This window comes from Harpia harpyja, chromosome 16 (assembly GCF_026419915.1).
Source record: "Harpia harpyja isolate bHarHar1 chromosome 16, bHarHar1 primary haplotype, whole genome shotgun sequence".
In the NCBI taxonomy this organism is placed as follows: Eukaryota; Metazoa; Chordata; class Aves; order Accipitriformes; family Accipitridae; genus Harpia; species Harpia harpyja.
Window position 1 is genome coordinate 20,464,430 of NC_068955.1, and position 10,357 is coordinate 20,474,786.

Here is a 10,357-nt window from a genome sequence, read left to right on the forward strand (position 1 = left end):
CATGTGACCTCAGAGGTCAATTCCTCAGGGGTTGAGTCAACAAATAATCCAAATTCAGAAAAGACTGAGCATGTATTCACTGACCATGGGATGGATTTACTAATTGGGTATCACCTGATTATTGCTGACATGGATTTAACAGAGTTTTACTTACTTCTTTAACTTTATTGTTTTCCCTACACAGTTACCCAGACCTAAATCCTTAGACTAATTTATAACTTTAAAGCCTATAAGAATAATCTGACATATGTTAGGCTACTTGTAGGACTAATAAGCCCTTTAGAGCATGCATTTCTTCATCAGTTCATACAGTGGTAAGAAAATATATCTACCGGGTGTGCAGACAAACCTTCTGCATGAATTGACTCAATCTGAAGAATTAAGGCATGATATCACCAGATGAGTATCACTACTAACCACTATGTAATTCATGCTATTTATTATATTACCTTGAGGTAAAACAATGATGCTGAATGTCTCTAAAAAAATAAAGTTTTTAAAAAGTCACTATTTTAAGTTAATTTGTTCAACACATCTTCCAATGAATGGATCCTTTTAAACAGTGAAAAGCTTCTGCTGTGGAATTCCTGTCATGCCCACTTGGTGTAACCACCACTCTGTGTTTTCATGAGTTTCTTGGAAACCAGCGCTTCTATGACCATTGAAAGTAACATCAAGTTGTCATTAGGTACAAGAGTTCAAAAACATTCTCTGTGGAAGAGATTTTACTCTGTAATATAATACTTTAAAAAATTCATTGGGAAATATAATCCTTGCTTTACTTCAGAGAAAGGAGCACTAGTAACAGCAGAATATGAAGAAATACCTACTCTTGAAAAAACACCTCAGAAATACATAGCAAAGGAAGATAGGTCCAATTCCAGTTTGCTTACCTCCTCTACACCTGCTGGATCCTTCAAAAGGTGAGGCTATTTGTTATCCTCTCTGTCACTGGCTGCTTAGCTGGATGCCTAACGCATCTCCAAAACACATGTGATCTTTGTCACAAAGGGGGCAAAAAAATACAACATTGTTTGGTTCAAATGAGGCTGAGGACGTGGTACATTTTATAGTCTTCCCTTCACTGTTTTCAGCCATCTGTTCAGTCTGGGCTCTGCCCGGACTAAATAAAAGCATAGAGAGTGGCAGGAACATGTCCACTACTTGAAGAAATGGAATAAAACCTGAGTGATGAGGGGGCTGGTGGAACACAAAAGGCTGGTATTCTAACTGCAGCTGTCTGCCACACTGATGAGGAAGTAGATTGGCATAACACAGCATACTGGTTTGGACAGCAGATCTGCAAAACCAGAAAAAACTTGGTCAAAAATGATACTTCAGCTTCTCTATCTACAGAATGCTTGTTGCATTCAGAGAAGGGAAAAAAAAATTCCACCAGACAATACAAAACTATAATAGATTTTTCCTTCAAAGCAAATGGTATACAACACATTTTTAGAGGATCTCAAAATTCTTCATTAAACCTGGGAAGTTGTTGATCTGGAGTCTCAAATAAAAATAAACTTTTGCTTCTAACTGGCACGATGTGAGGACATACTTTAGCAGTATGGCCAAGACAGTGATAATGAAAGCACATATTTCTGGGTACTCTTGTAGTTCCCCTGGAGAGCTACCTATTTGCACATGATTCCTCAAAGTCTATGTTTCTCAAAAAAGAAGCAATGCAAAAGGATTCAGAGGGAGTTAAAATGCACTAAACAAGGCATGCTTATCTAAACATTTTCAGGCAAGAAGGCTAGAGTTCCTCCACAGTAGAGAACTGAGAAGAGGCAATACCTGAAAGTGTTAAGGGATTAACTAGGGAACTATTAACTACCTTTAACTCTTGGAAAACCATTGAGTTGAAGATGCCCAACTTTTTGTAAAGAGACTAGCGCGAGTGAGGCACTGCAGACTACCTTTGACTGCTGATACTGGTTCACCTCCTGCAGGACAGGGACGGGAGTGCCTACACTGGCCCTCAGCCAGTGCCTGCTCCCCACACTGAAGCAGCTGCTGTCCTGCCCAACTGTGAAAGGCAACATCCCTCATCTCATGCAGTTTGGGGCTTCAGCCTGTGGAGACTACAAGGGCGATGGCATTTTAGAGACCGAGACACACAAATGAGCTAAAAGAATCCAGATTTTAAGAAAATGGAGAACATTGGCTTAAGCTGAGAGTGTACAACCTGCATTTCTGCAGAAAACAAGGACCAAATTTTCAGTAAGCATTCTGCAAAAATTTCCTCTGCTCCAATACCTCTGATGCACCTCGGAGGTAAACTCAGATGTCATTTGAACATCCTTAAGGCCTTGGGTTCCTCCCTATCCCCTCACTTCCCAGATCTAGGACTTTTCTTTTTGAATTACAGATGGCTTATTAGAAAACAATAGTACAAAATCCTTACATGCAGGCAAAAACTACTTAAGAGAATGTTCTTTTCTGATATAGTGCTTTTATAATGAGAGATAGCTTCTAATCTCACTCAATAGCCTACGTTCTGCAATTTACATGAAATGTGATTAATACCCTATTTCCATATTTAAGTCTCTGACAATATTAGTACTCTTATTCCTACCACCTAAGAAATTTTTAACTGTAATATGATAAAACTATTACAGTCTTTGATTCTCTGAAACTTACGAGGAAAAAAAACCTGTGATAACTAGCACAAAGAAGAGATAAGCTTAATGATATGTAGAAATATTTTTGTTCTCTTGAAGATATTCTGAAAATGCAAAAAAAAGGCTAAAATCCCGAATTTATTTTACATTTTGCTTCTGGAAAAAATTTTTGCATTAAAAAATTCTGAACTGAGTAAAGTCTTCTGTTGACAAATCAATAAACTGAAGGATATATATTTTCAACATCATCAATAAGACTATGCAAGAAAAAGGAGGAACTATTTTTCCACAAAACTTTGGCGAAGCCTTCATCTAGCCACCAGAAAGTACTACTAGTTCAAAATAAATAAATAAATAAACAAACAAACAAACAAATGAGGGACCTACAGCTGCTTTAAATCAAACTACTGCCAACAGTAAAAAAAGAAAAAAGCTCTGATTCTACATTAGCTTTTGCCTGAGACTTCCTATTCTTGATACTTTAATCACCTTATGAGAGTCATGTGGCCTTTCTCAGACCGTTATGGGTGTCAGTACCATAGGGCAGGACATCAGGCAAAGACTACCACAATGTCTCTGTGCACTTAACAGATTATTTTGCAAGGTTTTATTAATCACTTAAACTAGAAACTATAACAACAGTTTTAATTAACCAATTAAAGAATGAACAGATAGCATGGCAGACAGCCCCATGGATAGATAAAAATGAGAGTGGCTGAGAGGAATCCAGCATACAGCAAGAAGAGACAGTACTCTGGAATACAGAGTACAGTTGTTAGATATCGTTTGGTAATAAATATCCCAAATCTCAAATGCTCCAGCAGTGAGTTATCTGCCTTAACCACTCTAAGTAATGATGAAAAATGCCCATTTAATACAATTAAAAGCTGTACAGGAGGAGCAGATGAATATTTGCTTTGTTTTAATAAACATGGACAATATAATATGCATGTGATACAAACAGGCAAACATGACAGCTTTAGGCACCTAGAAACACTTCCCTATCATATTTGCAGCTTGCTTTCTTTTCCATTGTGAATCGACAATGTGATCAAAAAGCAATTTGAAGTTATTTTTCCTTCCCAACCCAAAAGTATTTTTAAGTGCTTTTGATCAAAGTTAAAATGGTGAGGAATCCAAAGGGAATGAGAGCGCACATCGATATATTTAGTTGTTACTGGTCAAGGCGGATACACTAATGGACGCGGTGTCCATCGTGAATAAAGAATGGTCACACACTAGGAATTCCCACTTTCAACTTTCTGGTGTGGAAAGGTAGGAGCTATGTGGCCCATATATTAGAATCTAACATCCCAGATCTTCCTTTATTTCAATTCCTCTACGATTTTTAGCATCTGCAATACCTGAACTTGATTAAAAAACATAACAAACCAGAATGCTGGGTTGTAAGCCTTACTGATTGCTCATCTCTACTTTTGGCATATATGATTCTAAACTGAGTCAGAAATTAAATCTCTTAGACGTAGCACCTCCTCTGGGAGCTGAGAAGTTACATCACCCTCCTGCTACAATTTTCCTTAACTGTTAAATTAAGATAATGTCACTTATCACAATTAATGTTGTAAAATATTAATACATGAAGAATAATTTGTACAGGAAGCCAAGTACTGCAAGAGCTATGAATTAATACTGTGGCCTCCTCCTGCAATTTTACTTGTAAAAGAGCAACACCTAGAACACACAAAAGCAGGGCCAGGACCTCATTGCAGCTGGCAATGTGCGCATACAAAAGCAAGACGATGGTCTCTGCCTACACATAGCTTACTACAAACTGGTCTAATAAAGCAGTGAATATCTTTTCATGTTTTGTAGGTTTTCCCAAAATCTGACAGTGCACCATTCTTTAGAAAGAAAGGCTAGAACTAATCCTACCCTCTTGCAAAAAGCAAAGCCTCAACAAAAAAGGCCTCAAATATAAACTATAAAAATAGTTGATCCTATTAGTTAATAAATTAATACATAATGATTCACAAGAAGTATGTTTTTACCTTCAGTTTAAATGAAAAAAATGTAATTCCCAGAAAGTGAAAGGTGAATTCCAAGAAAGCCCATGATAAATTCCTAGAAAGAAGAGGGGTAATTCCTCAAAAACATGTGGAAAGTTTCTACAAAACACATAGAAAATGTCTTAGAAAAAAGAGGGGAAATTCCTTGAATTTACAGGAGACAACATCTGGACAGCACAGAGAAAATTCCTAGAAGGCAGAGGGGAATTCCTAGAAAGCACAAGGAAAATTTTCTAAAACACACAAGGTAAATTCCTACAAAGGACAAAGAGAAAATCTACAAAGCCCATGGAGAATTCCTGCCTGGAGGCGAGATTTCTCGGAAAGCACCAAGATAATTCCCAAAACACAGGAGGTAATAGTCCTAGGAAGCAGACAGGGAGAATTCCTGGAAAGCAGAGGGAAATTCCTGGAAATAAAAGAGGGAATTTCTAGAAGGCACATTGGCATTTCCTGGAAATTGGGGGGAAATTACTGGGCAGCATAGGGAAATGTCCTAGAAAGCAGGTGGAGAAATAATCCTGAAAAGCAATGAGGACGTATACCGAGAAAGCAGAAGGTGGGGTTTCCTAGAAAGTCCAGTGTAAATGCCTAGAAAGCTGAGGCGTGAATTCTTTAAAAGCAAGCCAGGGATTCCGAGAAAGCACATGGAGACTTTCCTAGAGACTCACAGAGTCAGGTCTCTCCTACTCAGCACTACAGTCTAGCTTTAACAATTGCATCAGTTTCTGTCTGTACAGAGACCAGAAGTGCTAGGATACATTATCACCCCTTCCCTCAGGGACAAAATAAGAAAAATAACGTGGCAGTACAAGCAACGATAAAGCCATCGTTTAGGTCAAATGCTTCTAGAGACTTTCTCTTCTGGACCGATCTGTTTGTTTTCTTCTGCAGCCACTAAGGGTCAGATCCACAAAGGAAATGAGGCAGAAGGTAGGGGTGACCTTCCCTACTGCGTGTTGCAGGTGCTCGAAGTCTGAACACGCCTAAAATTCTGCTTTCACACATGCCCCCAGCTGCCCCACTTGTGCCAGGAAAAAAAAACAGCTCAAAAGTTATCTTGCGTCTCGATCCAAATGGGGTTTCCAGTGCAGCCTGCGCTGGTGGCTGCTCAGCTACGGACACTCGGGGAGCACCCAAAGCATTTCTGTAGGAGCGCTCTCACCCTCGGCAGCCCAGGCAGCAGGCTGCCGCGCAGGCAGGCCGTGGCGGGGGACAAGCCCCCCTATCGCTGACAGACCCAAGCGCACATCTTGTGCTCTCCCCGAAGAGCGTGATGTTTTAGGCTCATCAGGGATCAGGACGGACTCCACCGGCTCTTCTGTTGTGACCGCCTGTTGTGTGCGCCATGCCTCCTCATCTGGGCATGTGTTAGGGGAAGGTGAAGATCTCCTCAGTTCTTTGAGGGGAATGGTTCAGAGCTGTCCTGCAGCTGTAGCCCTGGGAACAAAAAGGACCAAAGACACATCCCTTCCTGCAGAACACCACCACTCTAAGGCAGATATGTCTCCCCATACACAACAGACTGAGATCTTAAGCTCTCCTCCATAACTTAAACACCTAGAAGTACTGTGATGTAGCACTGACCATGAATATGCTTCAAATATTGTGTTGCTCTAACTCTAAATATGCCAGTGTTTCGGGGCTTTAGAAATACTTATTGATAATTATTTCCCCATATCCATAGCTTAGTCAAATCTAGGACAGACGTTCAATTAAAACGTATTACCATGTTACAATAAACAGGTATTTTTTGGTATACAAATACAGCCCATACTTTTTTCATGCTCCTCCTTTCTTTTCCTATTGGTTTTGTTTAACATTTCTGTATTATCCCTAAATTACACTGAGGATGCATAAAAGATACAGTGGACCGATTTATTAGCAGAGATAACAAACTGGTTACTACTTATTTACTAGTTACGAGTAGCAGTCAGCAGTTAACACAGATATCTCTGACCTTCATCAGTTAGCACCTTTTATTCGAAATTTTAAAATACTGAAATGGGGGATTTTGAGAACCACAAGTAACAAACAGGCACAGGATTCCCATTAATTTTTATTGGTCAGTAAAATAAAGGAGGACAAAAGAACATTAGGCTCAGCATCAAATTAACTGGTCTTATCACATTAAAAAAATACCAGAAACTACTGAAGGGTCTGCTGTGGAGAGTTTAGCTTACAAGAGGAAGTCTTCAGTAAATAGCAAACATTCACGTCTGTGCCACTGAAGGCATCTGTGCTATAAAATCTGCTGTGAACTGTCCTGGTTTCAGCTGAGCTAGAGTTAATTTTCTTTCTAGTACCTGGTATAGTGTTATGTTTTGGGTTTAGTATGAGAATAATGTTGATGACACACTGATGTTTTCAGTTAGTCTAAACGCTACTTAGCAACAAGTCAAGGATTTTTCAGCTTCTCATGCGCAGCCAGCAAGGCGGCTGGAGGAGCACAAGAAATTGGGAGGGGACACAGCCAGGGCAGCTGACCCAAACTGGCCAAAGGGATATTCCATACCATGTGATGTCATGCCCAGTATATAAACTGGGGGGACTTGACCTGGGGGGTGATCGCTGCTCAGGAACTAACCGGGCATCAGTTGGCGAGTGGTGAGCAATTGCATTGGGCATCACTTGTTTTGTATATTCCAATTCTTATATTATGATTATTGTATTATTAGTAGTATTATTTTCTTCCTTTCTGTCCTATTAAACTGTCTTTATCTCAACCCGCAAGTTTTACTCTTTTTTTTCTGATTCTCTCCCCCATCCCACTGGGTGGGGGGGAGTGAGCAAGTGGCTGCGTGGTGCTTAGTTGCTGGCTGGGGTTAAACCACGACATGAACAAGCTACATTACTGTTCTGTACAAGCCTAATGCCTTAGTCCCTGCTATGAAGACAGATCTCCTATTGACAGTGTCAGAGGTGGAAAAAAAGACCGCAGGATTAGATCCTACATTTCAGTAGTTTTTATTTATGGCCACTTACCAAAAAGTATTCTAGAACATGTCCAATTACTGCATCCATCCACAGACACTCAAATATATTCATATCAGTTTCAAACTGACTATAAAGTCAGCGCAAAAGCTCATGAATAAAGAGAAATTCTAGTGACAAGCTGCAGGAATCAAAGCAACTCAAACTGGCTGTAAGACAATGAAAAGTCAAGTATTGCGTGCATTTAGCACAACGTCCTTGAGTAGTCAGTACAAACACACAGACAGATACATGACAATTTTAACAACTGGTCAGTGATGAATGCTATTTGAATAAGAAAGCTGTCATGAAGAGATGGGAAAAGTCATCCATATCTATCTTTCTTTGGAGACTTCTGAAGATCCTATAGTGGAACCATAAATGCAATGAAATAAATGCAGATTTCATTTACACTGAGATGTTTATGGTAATTCCAGTGAAGTTGATGAAGTTACTCTGCGTTTACACTCAGATCAGTGGGATCAGAATCAAACCCTAAGTGATTAAAATCAACAAAGCACATCATCTGCTGATACCACTGCCCCAAAAAATTGCAATAAGCCTCAGGCATGCTATTATCAGATTACATGATTTCACTGTCAGGTTGACGATTTGAAAAGCAACTACAAACTGTGGAGGATTTAATTTTCACAGGCAAAGGATCCTTTCTTCCAATTAAAAGGACAAGACCATGTCATTTCTTCAAAGTTAAAACTAAGTTTTGTTCTTCACTTGTAAAATGCTAGACAGAAACATTCTTGCCCTATGTTTTACCAGAATTATTTTTATCTGTGACTGGAATGTGAAGAACATGAAAGTTTCATTTCGCTTAAGAATGCCATATAGTGCTTACCATGCAACACCACCAGAGATCACAAGACTGTCGATACCACCATTACAGTTGACATAAGACCATGAAGTGCTTCTGCAAATGGCAGAAACAGTGGCCACAAATTTATTTAGTTCTTAGTGATGGCAAGATGTAGAAAAGATTCATCCTTTCAAACTCAGACGGAAGCTTGTCTCAATAAAGGCTAATGGGATTACAAAAATACTGGCTCAGAAAAATTCTAACAGATAAAGTAAATTGATGTGTTATGGTATGAACTCAGTACTTCTAGATATCTGACAAAGATCTTTCCTTAACTCCACCAACACTGAAAATTTGTTTATGTTTTTAACCTTTTCATATTTTGATTGCAATTTCCTTTCCACAATCTTCCTAAATCCTTGCTCTGTTCATTTCCGAGTGCTAGGATCTCGGCTAATTTCAGGATGCTCGGCTAATTACTCTGAGTTAGTAAAACAGACTCTAGCTGAAACAAAAAAATCAGCGAATATGCAATCTTTGTTAACTTGGAACAATCTTTTTTAGATTACTTGCAGTTACTACTTAGTAAAATTTAGCAAAGCAGAGGTCAAGTTGGTAGTTTTTGGCAAAATAGAGTCCAGAAGCACAGACAAAAGGGGACTTAATTTTTCACAGCTCTGATTCAAGATTTCTGGCTGCCTTTCTGCACTCACAGTTGTCCCTCTCCAAGTTTGGCAGGAATACAGGGTGAATGTTCACACTCGCCAAGTGCCAAGGGAGCCTGCAATGCTTAAATATCAGAACTGGAAGTCTTGTCAGCAAAAGCAATTGATTCTGACACCACCAAAACTGGACCAGCCAGTAAGGCCAAATTTAGTAGCCACTACCAACCGCGACATTTGAAACTATCAGAGAAGTATACCAAATATACAGCTAAGCCCAAGGGACTGGGAAACAACTAATGAAATACATGGGAAAATCTCAGTGTTTGGCAGCCAAGAACAAGAAAACAACAGTTCAGACAAGCAAGGTGTAATTAATCTTTGCTTGCTGAGTTGTGTTTTAAACTCCTTCCTGTACTAACTAGAATGCCCAACCTGAAGCTATGACTGAAAGATGTCTCAGTATTAATACCCACACCCCAGGTGATTCTGTTTGACATTGTAATATTCATATAATCTGTTAGGCAGTTACCAGCGCACAAGCCTGCAAAAAGGACATTCTGTTAAATAATATTTTGTTTTTATCAGCAAAATAATGAAAATCTTTAAATAAGGCAATCTATGCTAAGTTGTTACAGAGTATAGTAACAATCAGTGTTATAGACAGTTACAGAAAACCTAGCAATTGATACTTTTGGTGTATATGAATAAAACATGATTTTTAGACCAAAAAAAGGGGGTAACCATCAGGATACAAACTTACAAAATGTACAAATATACCTGTGAATATATATAATTGCACATCCAACATAAGTGCCATACACTTCAATTACATAATGTTCCTACTTTTTTCAAAAGTGATGTGTTTTGCATCTGTCGTACTGCACAGCTATTTGACTGCTCAAGGATTACATTATAGAGGGTAAAACATCAGAAGCTATTGCTGTAATTTATTAGGTCCAGTTCTAACATATTACGGAGCTACGCGCAACACTAGCTGCTGATAATCTTAATTTCCTCATATTTAACATTACTGAAAGACTGTATCACCTTTATTAATAAGAAAACATAAGTTTCTCCCCTATCTTTTTCTACGAGATTTGTGAAAAATAATTCTTCAGCCCTTTCCCCAACAAGTCAGTATAGCTCTGTAATTCTATTTCATGTCCTGAGATGGGATCCTACAGCTGCTGTCCAGGTAGAATTTTATTTGAAGTACACCACAGCATAAGAGACAAATTCCTAAGTTCAAAGCACTGG